The sequence below is a fragment of the Phacochoerus africanus genome, chromosome 10 (assembly GCF_016906955.1).
Source record: "Phacochoerus africanus isolate WHEZ1 chromosome 10, ROS_Pafr_v1, whole genome shotgun sequence".
Taxonomy (NCBI): Eukaryota; Metazoa; Chordata; class Mammalia; order Artiodactyla; family Suidae; genus Phacochoerus; species Phacochoerus africanus.
Window position 1 is genome coordinate 83,127,501 of NC_062553.1, and position 14,703 is coordinate 83,142,203.

Sequence of the window (14,703 nt, forward strand, 5' to 3'; positions counted from 1 at the left end):
AGTTTTACAGGATGAAAGGCTCTGGAGACTTGTTGCATACCAATGGGAATATACACAACAGCACTGAACTTTAAGATGGTTAAGATGGGGAGTTCCCATCATGGCCCAGCAGAAACGAATCTGACTAGCATCTGAGGATGCAGGTTCGATCCCTGGCCTTGCTCAGTGGGTTAAGGATCTGGTGTTGCCGTGAGCTATGGTGCAGGCTGCAGACTCTGGTGTGGCTGTGGCTGTGGCATAAGCCAGTAGCTAAAGGACTGTTTCGACCCCTAGCCTGGGAACCTCCATATGCCATGGGTGTGGCCCTAAAAAGAAAAAAAAATAATAATAATAAGATGGTTAAGATGGCAAATTTTGCTATGTGTATTTTACCACAAGTGAAAGATGTTCTGTAGATCTTTTGTTCCCGTCTGCGGCACCAGTGGGATGGGCAAGTGTCAAGGTCCGCATATGGCCAGGAAGCTCTGCAGCCAGAAGGACTGGCCCGTCAGGACCAGAAGGGGCATGATAACACATTTAGGCACAGCCCTGAAGGTCAGCCCCTTTGGAGGCATTTCACATGCAAAGAGAATTTTACTAGAAGAAGTCAGCGTTGAAGCCAAACAGGTAAATTCTGCCATCAGGAAGTGTTTCAGGGACCAGCTGGTCAAGAAGAGAAACTCACAGCTTTCATACCTGATGATGGTTGCTTGAACTTTATTGCAGAAAATGATGATGTTCTGGTTGCTGGATTTGGTTGCAAAGGTCATGCTGTTGGAGACATTCTTGGCGTCCACGTTAAAGCTGTCAGAGGAGCCAGTGTCTCTCTCTTGGCTTTATGAAAAGGCAAGAAGAAAAAACCAAGATCGTCAGTGGTAATAGTGCAACATGGTGATGGTAAACTCGCATATACCATATATATATATTTGAGAGAGACATTTCCTTTCACAAAATACCAAAAGAATTGTTTTCGTAAGGGATGTTAGAGTACAAACTGGACTATATTTTAATAGGGTCTTTTTTTAAAAACATTTCCTCATATCTATAGCAAACGTCTATAAAAGTTGAGAGTAAATGACTATATTTCAGAAAAGCTATTTCCAGGGGAAGTTAAGATTGCTTTCTAGTTATATTGCTTCCTGGGGATATGATTTTCCTCAGGGACAGAGCATGGAGAGTAAGAGAAACAAAAGCTAATACGTGCCTTTGATTGTTACCCTCAAATAACAAACTTTCCAACAGAAGGGTTGGTAATAGCAGTCATAGGCACGGCTAGTTATGTGATTAAATAGCTATAATTTTAGTATTTTGGTGAATATTGCTGTGTACACAAGAGGTTAAGATTTGATCTATAGGATCACCGGATCCATGATTCCAGTCCATTTCAAATAGATTTTTCTGACATTTTATGCTCATACTTGGGGATTCTTCACAAAGTAAGTGAGGTATCATTAAAGGACTATCATGGCCATCTTTTTGTGGGGTGTGTGTGTGTGTGTGTGTGTGTGTATTAGGGTCACACCCACAGCATATGGAATTTCCCATGCTAGGGGTCCAATCGGAGCTGTAGCCGCTGACCTACACCACAGCCACAGCAATGCAGGATCCAAGCTGCATCTGCGAACTACATCACACCTCAGGGCAACACCGGATCCTTAACCCTCTGAGAGAGGCCAGGGATCCAACCCGAAACCTCATGGTTCCTAGTCAGAGTTGTTAACCACTGAGCCACGACAGGAACTCCTTTTTTTTTTTTTTTTTGTATTATGGAGATCTTGACTTGAGACTCAAGATCATTCATTCAAGTTTCTATATGTCAGAGAAGTCTTTCAAGTGCAAGTTTCTAAAACTCAAACTTAACGAATGTGACAGGAAGCCTCCCTTCTCTGGTCCTACCATAATGTAGCTACTAGTTTATCCTATTAGCAACATTATATGAGTAATAATAGCTTTGGTCCCAATGCCAAAGGTCAAGGTATGATCACGGTAGTAAAATAATTATCAATTATAATGTAAAAGGCAATAGTAATTCTAGCTACTCTAAATCCCATAGGAAAGATCAATTTAGTTTTTTGTAATTTGGGGGTTTTTTGTTGTTTTTCTTTTTTTAAATATTTAGTATTGACAGTTTCTCCAATAATGTCTTCCCTGCCCCTGAAATTAGAGAGTTAAATAAAGGAGACAATTGTTGCTGAGGCAAGAAGAGAGCTTTCCTTCACAAGAAGGCCACCCCTGGACAAGCCTTCCAGTCTCCAGGAAAAGCTCTAACTCTTTGAGAAGCTCATTTAGGCCTAAGTGGAGCAGCTCCACTGAGGTGATGACAGAGGTGCTGGCTGAAATGCTGAGCTCAGCCCATTGCAAGTTCAGATTTTTGAGTCTCCCTGTTTTGAAAAGGAATTTATTATTTTCTTTCATTTTTACTTCATTAAAAAAAATCCTCAACTATGAACACAAACATGGCAAACCACTGAGTCATTAATATGAAGGAAATTTCTAAAGGCCATGTAGCATATTTCTCTGCTCCTGAGTAAAATCAACCTCCAAACTTAGGTCTACCTTTTTTAAAAATTGAAGTATAGTTGATTTACAATGTTGGGCTAATTTCTGTTGTAGAGTAAAGAGGCATATATATATATATATTTTCATATATTCCTTTCCATTATGGTTTATCCCAGGAGACTGGATATAATTCCCTGTACTGTGCAGCAGGACCTCATTGCTTATCTATTCAAAATGTGATAGTTTTCCTCTACCAACCACAAACTCCCAATCCATCCCTCTCCTTCCCCCTCCCCCTTGGCAACCACAAGTCTAATGTTCCTTGTCCGTTGGTCTGTTTCTGTTCTGTAGATAGGTTCATTTGTGCCATATTTTAGATTCCACATATAAGTGATATCATATGGTATTTGTCTTTCTCTTTCTGACTTACTTCACTTAGTCTGGGAATCTTTAATTGCATCCACGTTGCTGCCAATGGCATTATTTCATCTTTTGTATGGCCATGTAGTATTCCATTATGTATGTGTGTACTTTTTAAAATGTATCTCTCAAAGTTTTTTCCCTAAGCCCTCTGGACTAGGTTGGGTTTCTCCGTGTACACTTCCATGCCACATTGGATTTCTCCTTCATAAATTTATCACAAATGGACCCAAATAATTACTTGTATTCTCAGTTTAAGATGGCCGACTAAACTCACACATTGAACTCTTTTCTCTCCCAAAGCCCTAGTGAGATGATGAAAGAAATACAGCTATACAAATAAATCCATATCGGATAAGGTACTGATAGGAGTTCCCATCATGGCTTAGCAGTTATCGAACCTAACTAGCATCCATGAGGACTTGGGTTCAATCCCTGGCTTTGCTCAGTGGGTTAAGGATCCCGCGTTGCTGTGGCTCTGGCATAGGCCGGCAGCTACGTTTCCAACTGGACCCCTAGCCTGGGAGCCTCCATATGCCGTGGGTGTGGCCCTAAAAGACAAAAAGACCCCCCCCCCAAAAAAAAAGGTAATGATAGACTGGAAGAGTATGGTATTTCTAGAAGATTTAATCCAGATAGGAGAGAGCTTGGGAAGGCAGAAAACCAGAAATCCCATAGAAGAGACTTTTTTTTTTGGTGATGCCCATGGCACATAGAAGCTCCCAGGCCAGGGATCAAACCTGTGCCTCAGCAGCAACCCAAGCCACTATGGTGACACCAGATCCTTAACCCACTGCGTCACAAGAGAACTCCAAAGAGACTTTAAAAAAATGTATTGGGGTATATTTTATTTACAGTGTTGTATTAGCTTCAGGTTATAGCAAAGTGAATCAGTTATACATATATCCATTCTTTTTTCCCATGTAAGTTTTTACAGAACATTGAGTAGACCTCCCTGTGCTATACGGTAGGTCCTTGTTAGTTACCTCTCTCTTTTTTTTTTTTTTTTTTTTTTTTTAGGGCCGCACTCACAGCATATGGAAGTTCCCAGGCTAGGGATTGAATTGGAGCTGTAGCCACCAGCTGCAGCTGCAGCCACAGCCACAGCAATGCAGGATCCAAGCCACATCTGAAATCTATGCTGCAGCTCACAGCAATGCTGGATCCTTAACCCACTGAACAAGGCCAGGGATCAAACCCGAGTCCTCACAGATACTGGTCAGGTTCATAACCACTGATCCACAACAGGAACTCCAGTTATCTGTTGTATATGTAGTAGTGTGTATGTGTTAACTCCATCCTCCCAGTTTCAAGGAAATTTTTCCACTAGCAAATGGGAATAAGTCCTGATTAGAAGTAGCCAGAGCTGATCGGCAGCTGGGTCTGAGAGGCGGCCAGCATGTAATTGAGGGTCTGGGGAACACCTGCAACAACTTGCAAGTCCCAGAGCTGCTGACTTAACCTCAGCTCCATGGTAAATGCACAAATACCTTCTTTAAATTGCCAAATACAATTAGAGTTTTGATGAGTAAGACTCCCCCTGGGAGAACTGGGACTAGAGAAGATGGTCAGCTTTTTTAATATTAAAAATAAGATTTCCTACTGACTACTAGTTATATTAAACATCTTTTCATGGTTTTTTGATCATTTATAGTTAAGTTTCTCTGAACTGCCTGTTTCTATTTTTTTTCCTTTTGAGTCATTTGCAATTTTCTCATTGATTTGTGACTACTGTTTGTATATTGATATGTCACTCGATATATACACGCAGATATTTCTCTCAGCCTGTCACTTGCCTTTTAACTTGTATTTTGGTGTCTTTCAAGTTTCAGGAATTAAAATTTGTATGGAGAGTAAGCTGTAATTATTTTCTTAAAAGCGTGTGAACTTTGATTTTGCTTAGGAATGTCTTCTCCAAACCCAGTGTAACGATGCGAGCCACAGAGAAAGTCCTCCAAACCCAACATATTAGTAGAACTGTATGTATCAAAACCATCTGATCTCTCTAGACATGTCAAGGTGTCCTTATCTGTAGAATGGAGATAATATCTCCCTTGCCGTGTTGTTGTGAGAATGAAAAGGAAGAAGCATGTGAACCATCTGTCACACACAGGCACTCAGGGGACTTATTGTGGAGATGAGAAAATGGAGCGCAGTGAACTAAGAGGACCAGCCAAGGTCAAATACACACAAAAATGCAACCTCCCTAGTCACTGACCCAAGGCAGCTAGACTAAACGGCCTCTCCTTAGCCTCTGTATTGATAGGAGGGTTGCTTTCCTTTGCCATGACTTTATGTTCACGACACCTTGAAAATCGCTTACCCATCCCCCAGTTCAGTGAGGAAGGTAGTTACACGTTTGAGAGTTGACGCTGTCGTTCTCTTCTTTTCCACCTCCTGCTTAACCTGCCTCAGCTTGTCTGTGGCTTGTCTTTCCCTCTTCTGACCTTGTCCTTCTCACCCCCTGCCCTTGCTTTGAATCCATCCGTCCACACCCATGTCCCTAAAGACTGGGACATTGATGGACACATCACCAGTAAGCGATCTGGGATTGCCAAGCGCCAAGAGGAGAAAGGCACACTTTCGACTATTCTGTAATCCTTAAGTCTCTTATCTCATTTTCTTTCATATAAATTGCTTCCACAGCCTCTGGTTCCTCAGCCTTCCTGCCCACCGCCACTCCCCTCCCATACTCAGAGATTCCATTCTGCCACCTCAATGCTATTTCTAAAGCAAAATCTGATCGGATCATGTTTTATTTAGAATCCTTTAGTGCTCTGCTACTAACCAGCTTTTTTGCACTAGGAAAATATTTACCTTCATTGGATTCCTTCTTCACTTGAAGGATAGGCTTAATAATGGTTAACCATGCTTGCTTTTTAGGTTGTACCTAAAGCATATGGAAGTTCCCAGGTGAGGAGTCGAATCGGAGCCACAGCTGCTAGCCTACACCACAGCCACTGCAATGCCAGATCTGAGCTGTGTCTGCGACCTACACTACAGCTCACACAATGCCAGATCCCCGACCCACTGACCAAGGCCAGGGATCAAACCTGCATCCTCATGGATACTAGTCTGATTCGTCTCCATTGAGTCACATCGGGAACTCCCTGGTTAGCCATGATTTTAATAATAAATAGAAATATCTTAACATACCTATAAATCTCTGTAGAGTGATCTCCAGCTTCACCCTTGGCCATCTCCTACCTTGCATTTCTTGGTCTAGTCTTCCTAGTTCCCTTTCCATTCCTGGAACACAACCATGACTCTTAATCTGTAATTTTGAAGACACTGTTCTCTCTGTTTGGAAGAACATTTTCCCCCCTGCTCCCAGGGCTCTTCTTTCCACCTTCATTAACTAATTCTTATTTATACATCAAGGTTCGGCGTCCTCCTAAACTATGTTTTCTGACCCGTACTCCAAATGCTCCAAATGAATATTTGCTGAACAAAGACCTGCTAAATATCGAGTGTATACTATCTGTTAATAATTTTACATATATTATTTCACTCAATGCTCACAAAATTCCCACGAGGTCGATATCAGTATTCCCATCACCGTGGATGTTCAGACCAAGCCTCGGAAAAGTTGCCTAACGTGTCCAAGTTTATACAGTTAACAGTGGCAGGACTGGTACCCAAGATCCAGGTGGGTATGACTCCAGAGGCCAAGTATGGAGTGAAATAGAGCATCAAGCAGGACACGAAGGAGGAAATGACCATAAAATCAAGTCTTGAACACAAAGCTCTCAAGAATAAGACTTTCTCGCATAAAGTCTGCATAGATTTTCTAAAGCAGCATAAAATCCTCAAAGCCTGGCTTTTTCCAGCTGCTGCAGAGGTGGCAGGCACCCACACAGCAGCGAGTTCTCTTGGCCAATGAGGGGGAGTGGCCACCATTCCAGATATCTCTCCCCTGGGGACCACTTTATCTTTGCTAACATCTCTAGCATGATAAGTCAGGAACTAGAAGGTTCTTTCCAGACTATTAGAGCTCCTTCTCTCTATGCTGTAAAGTACAGTCCGTGATATTTCTTTCTTTCTTTTTTTTTTTTTTTGTAAATCAACTATACTTTAATAAAAAAAAAAATCAGCTAAAAGCAAGCATCTAAAATCCAGTGAGGCAGGTTAGGTTTGGCTGGCTTAATCAGATTTGCCTTCAGTTTCTTTCTTTTTTTTTTTTTCATGGGAACTTAAAAATTTTTAATTCTCCATGATTACAGATAATTTTTTTATAGTGATCATAACAATCTGATTTCACAGGATATCCATCCCACAGCCCAGGCACATCCCCCCACCCCCCAAACTCTCTCCTCCGGAGACCATAAGTTTTTCAATGTCTGTGAGTCAGCATCTGTTCTGCAAAGAAGTTCCATCTGTCCTTTTTTCAGATTCCACATGTCAGTGAAAGCATTTGATGTTGGTGTCTCATTGTATGGCTGACTTCACTTAGCATGATAGTTTCTAGGTCCATCCATGTTGCACAAAATGCTGGTATTTCGTTCTTTTTAATGGCTGAGTAATATTCCATTGTGTCTATGTACCACATCTTCTGGATCCATCCTCTGTCGATGGACATTTAGGTTGTTTCCATGTCTTGGCTATTGTAAATAGTGCTGCAATGAACATTGGAGTACATGTGTCTTTGCGAGTCGTGGTTTTCTCTGGATAGATGCCCAGGAGTGGGATTGCTGGATCAAATGGTAGTTTTATGTTTAGTTTTCTGAGGACTCTCCATACTGCTTTCCACAGTGGTTGCACCAATTTACAATCCCACCCACAGTGTACTAGTGTTCCTTTTTCTCCCACCCTCTCCAGCACTTATTGTTTGTAGACTTTTGGATGATGGCCATTCTGGCTGGTGTAAGGTGGTACCTCAGAGTGGTTTTAACAGTCTGTGATATTTCTTAAAAAGAAGTGTCTTGGAGTTCCCGTCGTGGCGCAGTGGTTAACGAATCCGACTAGGAACCATGAGGTTGCGGGTTCGGTCCCTGCCCTTGCTCAGTGGGTTAACGATCCGGCGTTGCCGTGAGCTGTGGTGTAGGTTGCAGACGCGGCTCGGATCCTGCGTTGCTGTGGCTCTGGTGTAGGCTGGTGGCTGCAGCTCCGATTCAACCCCTAGCCTGGGAACCTCCATATGCTGCGGGAGCAGCCCAAGAAATAGCAACAACAACAACAAAAAAGACAAAAGACAAAAAAAAAAAAAAGAAGTGTCTCTTTTTAACAAAGGCTTCCATCCTGATGTATGAGTTTACTATCTGAGTAGAAACAGTTTAAATATAAAGAATAAGTCACTTAAACATCCATGTCCAGAACTTGGGACAGTAGTAGCACATTAAAAGACGTTATTTCAGTGTATTCTACCTAGTCATAGATTAAGGTACGGAAATAAAAACGTGGGACAAAAATCAGCGATATGAATAACTTTATCCTCTGCTCATCAAGAAAATATTTTACAAATAGTCACATGCTTGTGGTACTCTTAAGTTTGCTGGGAATTTTTCCAAGCAATTTGTTAATGGTATATATCCAATGATTTGTCCTCAAGACAGTGGTGATTTCAAATAAGAAAGAAGGTGGAGTTCCCATCGTGGCTCAGTGGTTAACGAATCTGACTAGAAACTGTGAAGCTGCAGGTTGGATCTCTGGCCTTGCTCAGTGGGTTGAGGATCCGGCGTTTCCGTGAGCTGTGGTGTGGGTTGCAGACACAGCTCGGATCTGGCGTTGCTGTGGCTCTGGCGTAGGCTGGCGGCTACGGCTCCGATTTGACTGCTAGCCTGGGAACCTCCATATGCCGCGGGTGCAGGCCTGGACAAGACAAAAAGACAAATAAATAAATAATTTTAAAAAATAAGAAAGAAGGTAATTCCCCCTGAAGGTGGATGTACCGATGAGCAGAGGGCTAAGGAGACGGTTCGGAGCAGCAGTTAATGTGTGATGATGGTGGGATGGTGCGAACATGAGGCCTGGGAGTGAGCCACACCAAACATAACAGATAGATAGGTGGTGAAGTGAAAAAGGCAGGAGACAGAGCAATAGACAGAATGTGTTAAAATGTGTGTGTGTGTGAGGGGGATGTGATAAATGTCTCTGGAAAGACTCACAAGAAACTGATAAGAATGACTGCCTCTGAGAAATGGGATTGGAGAACTAAATTAAAGTTGAGGGAGGAGATCAAGGATGAAGAGTAGACTTTTACGCTACTCTTTCTTTGTGAGTGTGTGTGTTTGTGTGTGTGAGTGAATCATATGCATGTGTTTTCATTTCAAAACAAAACAAGAATGCACGGGCTTGCCCAGAATTGCAAGGCTCAGGCGTTTGGGGTACACTCAGGCTCAACCAAGCTACCTTGGATGCAGGCTCTGAGAAGCAGGTGTGTGGAATAGGTATATAACTTTCCGAAAATTAAAGTCTAAACAGCCCCGCTGTGCCCTGCCTGGAGAGACCTGCAGGCCAACATGAGAGCCAAGGAAAGAGTGGTGGGAAAACTGAAAGAGATGGGCATTATGGAACCAAGGCGAGTTCAAGTTGGGAATCAAGAATTTATCCCCACTCAGGGGTCAGTTCCCAAGGTCAGTGTGAATCTCCGTGGTAAATCTCAGGTCTTTCCCAAGGAGAAAAGGCATTTCTCTTCCTGGAAGGCATTTCAGCCCATCATAGCGAGGCAGCATCCTCCACTTGTCACTCGTTGCTCTGACAGCAAGTTTCTAATGATGATTTAGCTTCTCCGTGTGTTTTGCCCATGGAGATAATATGTCCCAATCAGCAGAGGGAGGGGGCAGTGACGAGTAATTCTTATCCACCGTGCAGTTATATCTCTTATTGTATTTAAATAAATTTCTAAAATGTCATTTGTGTACGGACAAGCTTTTAGAGCTTGAGATTTTTGAGTTTTCATTTGTTTTCTAGCATTTCCTTCTATTAATCTACTCATCATCGGCTTAGGGAAGGTAGGTGATAGCAAAAAACGGGGGAAAGATGGAAACTCTTTTAGTTTTGTGTTTCAAAAGCTAACACCTTAGAATTTAAAAAAAGGATAATGGCCAGATTTGAGACTTGTAGGAACAGGCCTTCCCTGTCCTTCCTTCTTACCAACTAGAAAAAGAGTCTCCACATTTGGTGAAAGAAAAGAATTACCAGGGAAAGTGACAAGGGTATGTCACCAGTGTGACCTGAGACAGGGGTGTTTGTGCCCTGCTCTATGGGTTGAGCACTGGACGTGAGCCAGGGCCAAACCCCCAGATGGGATTATGGAATCCAATAGCAGAAGAGACCTGTGCCCCAGAAACTGGGCAGAATCCCGGGGATGCAGCATCATATCAAAGGAGAAATAGCTCTGTGGGCTATTGTGAGAGGGCAGCAACAGAATGGCTCATGCATGAAAGGGAGGCAAAGAAATAGTTAAGGGGAACAGACTAGATTTGAAGAGTTGCAGAGCTGAGAACAAAAGATGTCTCCACGACAACCTGCCTGGACCAATCAGGAAGGAAGTGATTCCCTCTGAGCCCCTCAATGAAGACCAGATTTCCTCCTACCCTAACTGCTGCCACTGATGCTTTGGAACCATATAATCCATGTAAGTTTATACTTATACTAACCAGATAAAGTCAGAACTCAGGTAAAACACCACAAAAGGGAAGGGACAAGAATCCAAATTGGCAGAGATTAAGTTACCGCCATCCTGATGGAGTGGTGACTCAGAAGATAAATTTAGCTGAGTTACATAAGAATAAAGTTGATACATTTCTTATGCACCTAAATTTGTGGCCTTCGCTTCTTACCTACCATACGTATTTTATACTTTCAGCCTCCTGTGAGTTTGAGAAGTTGATCCAGAGCTACTTATGTGCTATGTGCTCTTGGAATGTCAAGTTCCCCATCACTTGAATAAGCATTTTAATATCCATTGCATGGAGTTAGTATGAGGTTTCAGTGTGATAATATATATAAGCTGCCAGGCCCAATGTAGATGTTCTATAAACACTATTTCCCTCATCCCAATATTATCACTTCAATCGACATCCATAGAATATTACAATTTCCAAGTTTATAGCTGGTTAGACATTAATTCTGCTTTAGGTTGGCTGCTTCATGATGGCATCTTAGCATCTTAATCTCATCAGTAAAATGTCCTCAGATCACATGGATTATTTCTGGGAAGGGTTTCTGTGGCCGGTTAGTCCCACCCACAGTGTGTAGTTTCCAGTAAGCTTCAATCAAAGAGAGTGTCCCCTCCCTGACCTGAGCATGCTGTCATTTCCCAGGCCTTTTGCCACAATCAGCGCAACGTCCATCTTTCGGCGTTCTAACTTTCTGTCCCTCATACATAGATAAGCCACGGCCTGCTTGTTCCAAGTCCAGGAAATTTGACTGCACCATTGCTGGACATCTCTTCCTGGACCTCAGTAAGGAAGAGGGAGGGTTACTATATACATTATTTCATTCCGTCTTTCCAGCCATCATCATTTCATTGACAAAAAACTAAGGCTCAGAGAGGCTCAGTGATTTCCCTGATAACCCAGAACTAGTAAGCGACCGAGCGAAACTTGAAGCTACATCTGGAAGGCTCCAAAGCTCCTGCTCTTTCCATCACATAACCACCCGTGGAGGAAAAGATGTGAGGGTAAGTATGATTTGTACCAAAATGATGGTTTATTGGAGTACATGACCAAGAATTAGAGGTTGTCACCTAAACACATGGATGTGTTTAGATGGTAGCATGTAAAGTGAGAGAGAGAGAGAGATAAAGGGAGGGAGGGAGGAAGGAAAGAGCATTCAAGCATCTTTCATTAGGCTACTGTCAAAACTTGGGTTGACCTATCCCTACAGTAGTAGAGCAGTAAAGGCAACCATGCTTTGTGTACGCCTAGGACTTGGCTTTTCTAAGTACCTGCACATCCAGTATGGGATCTAATTCTTACAACACTCCTAGAAAGAGATGCAGGGAAAGCATCATTATCACCATGCTTATGAGAAGGAAAAGAGGCACAGAGTTGTCGCTCATTCCAAGCAATCTCGAAAGTACAGAGCTGAGGTGGGTGCAGGTACTCTGCGTGATGACTGAAGATGTAAAGAGGTGTGACCTCCTTTTCCTTGGAGTAGAGAATGAGGTGTACCAGCCTGAACTTCAACAGGAAACAGAGGGTAAAGTCAAATTGGATAATTTGAGGTGATTCTAATAAAAGGACTATTTACAAACAAGTGCTTAGGGTACAGGGAAACCATTAAGATATAGGGCAATTTTCTAGTTTGCATCAGTGAGGCTCCATTACCACACATGGGACTGAAGGGCAAGAGGAAGCTGTGGTTATTAGAACAGGGCTAGAAAAGTCTCTGCAGAGAGACCACCTGACCTGAGCTCTGGCCTTTGGTCAAGGGACACAGCCAGCCTGCAGGGACCCCACAACAAGGGGTGCATTGAAATATATACCTTGATTATACTCCACTCCCCTCTTCCCTCTGATCATGTGCTGGTGCTTCCTGTTAGCCGAATCCAACTGGAAGTCAGAGACAAGAATACCCATTGATGTGGTCAAAATAGTTCAGCCTCCTGAGGCCCAGAACAGGGAAAAAAGGGGGTAGGGTGAATCTGGAGGAACAAGTGGGAGATGTCCTACACAGGAGGTATTTCTGTGAAGAGTTAGAGGTCATATTGGAACTGTGTATCAGTTGAAATGATTAAACACTAAAGAGGAGTTACCAGGCAGGCTGCAGGTTCAGTTACATCAGAAGCTGGCTCTCTGAAAGATTAAGATATGTTCTCTTCAGTATGCCAACTGTGTGCTCAGGCACCTTGCCTCATGGTAACAAAATGACTGCAGCAGTTCCTGGTGTTGCATCTCTATACCACATTTGCTAGAGGAAGAGAGGGACCATGGTTCAGAATTTCCAGTAAAAGTCTGGAGACTCATTCTGATTGGATTATCTTGGGTCACATACTCAATTGTGAACCAAACATTATGGCTAGAATATGGAATGCGTCAATTGGCTCAGCTTGGGTCAAATGCTTCATCTATAGATACAGAAATGGAATGGCCTTCCATAAACCTCATAGATTCTAGAACAGAAATTAGAGCTTTGTGGGACATTTGGAGAAGCCATGAAGAAGTACCCACTTGAGTAGGACTGCAGACCTGCCATTAGGGTAGTGAATCAATGATGCTCTTTGGAACTCAAGATTCCTTTCTCATAATTATTTACCTCATGGTCAAAAGATGGCTGCTGCCCTTCTAGGTGTCCCAACTAAGTTCAATGCAGAAAAAGGGAGAAGGGGTAAACGATGGTCTAAAGGGGAAAGTGTTGTCCTAGAGAGCTGTTTCCTTTCTATTTGCAAAGAGAAACCCTTTACCTCATTGCCCAGAACCATGCTATGTGGCCATTTCTTAGCTGCAAAGGAGTCTGGGGAAAAGAGGTTTCTTGTTTTCTAGCCTGAGTTGTAGATGAGATGAGGATGGGGAATTCTTTTGCTGTGCTCATCCATGGTATCTGCCACAGGAATGATTGCCTAACAGCAATGAAGACCCAGCTGAGGCTGCAAATCATAAATCTGTGGTGGGGCCAATCAGCAGAGGATCACTCACTTGACAGTAAAATTGGTTAACTGGAAAAAATGACAGCTCTATACTAAATTTCACTGATTCTGCTAACTTGGGAGAACTTCAGGCCAAATTTTCCTAGCACACAGGGCTGTGAAGCCAACCGCATAGACAATTCAGGAAAATTGCTGGAACAATGTGGCTATTTCATTTCCAGAAAAATTAAGAGCCTTTCTGAATAAATATCTAAACCAAAGCCCATAGTCTGTGACATGTACCCATACAAATACTGGTTATTTTCCCAGAGAAGCTTATTCATTGAGTACAAAGTTTTAGTACTTTTCTAGATGGTCTTAAAAAATTAGTTCATACTCTGTTTAGGTAGGTCTTCAAAAGGAACCCCTTAGCCTGCAGGTTCTGAACTTTTCTGCATTATTATCAAAACACAAATTTTTTTGGTCTTTTTTTTCTTTTGTATTTTTTAGAGCCTCACTCACGGCATATGGAAATTCCCAGGCTAGGGGTCCTACACCACAGCCGCAGCAACGCCAGATCCGAGCCACATCTGCGACCTACATCACAGCTCATGGCAACACTGGATCCTTTAACCCACTGAGTGATGCCAGGGATTGAACACACGTCCTCATGGATACTAGCTGGGTTGCCGCTGAGCCACGCCGGGAACTCCCCAAAATTTTTTTCCTCTATAAGCTTTGAACAGGGCCGTGTACAAATGTATTAATTAAATAATTTAATTAATTAAATTAATTAATTAATTACATCTTATGGGTATGATTCTATAATCCAAATATAGTGTTGCCCTGGAGTTCCCGTCATGGCTCAGTGGTTAACGAATCCGACTAGGAACCATGAGGTTGCAGGTTTGATCCCTGGTCTTGCTCAGCGGGTTGAGGATTCAGCATTGCATGAGCTGTAGTGTAGGCTGCAGGCGAGGTTTGGATCCCGCGTTGCTGTGGCTCTGACGTAGGCCGGTGGCTACAGCTCTGATTAGACCCCTAGCCTGGGAACCTCCATATGCCATGGGAATGGCCCTAGAAAAAGGCAAAAAGACAAAAAAAAACAAAAAACAAAAAACAAATATAGTATTGCTCTGCTCATAGGACCCAAGTGACACGTCAAAAATAATGTACAGTTCAACTCCAAGAAGACTGTAGATCTTCACAGGTATTCTCCAGGAGCAGCTAAGAGTGTTTACTGCACATAACACACCTCAGTGCCTCCTCAGCCCCACCTCACATAGCAGCAGCTG

At 42.7% G+C, this 14,703-nt stretch overlaps 1 pseudogene; it reads left to right on the forward strand.

The window, feature by feature from the left end:
• Nucleotides 1-426: 426 nt before the first annotated feature.
• Nucleotides 427-14,703, forward strand: part of LOC125137454 (40S ribosomal protein S23-like) — a 75,456-nt pseudogene continuing 61,179 nt past the window's right edge.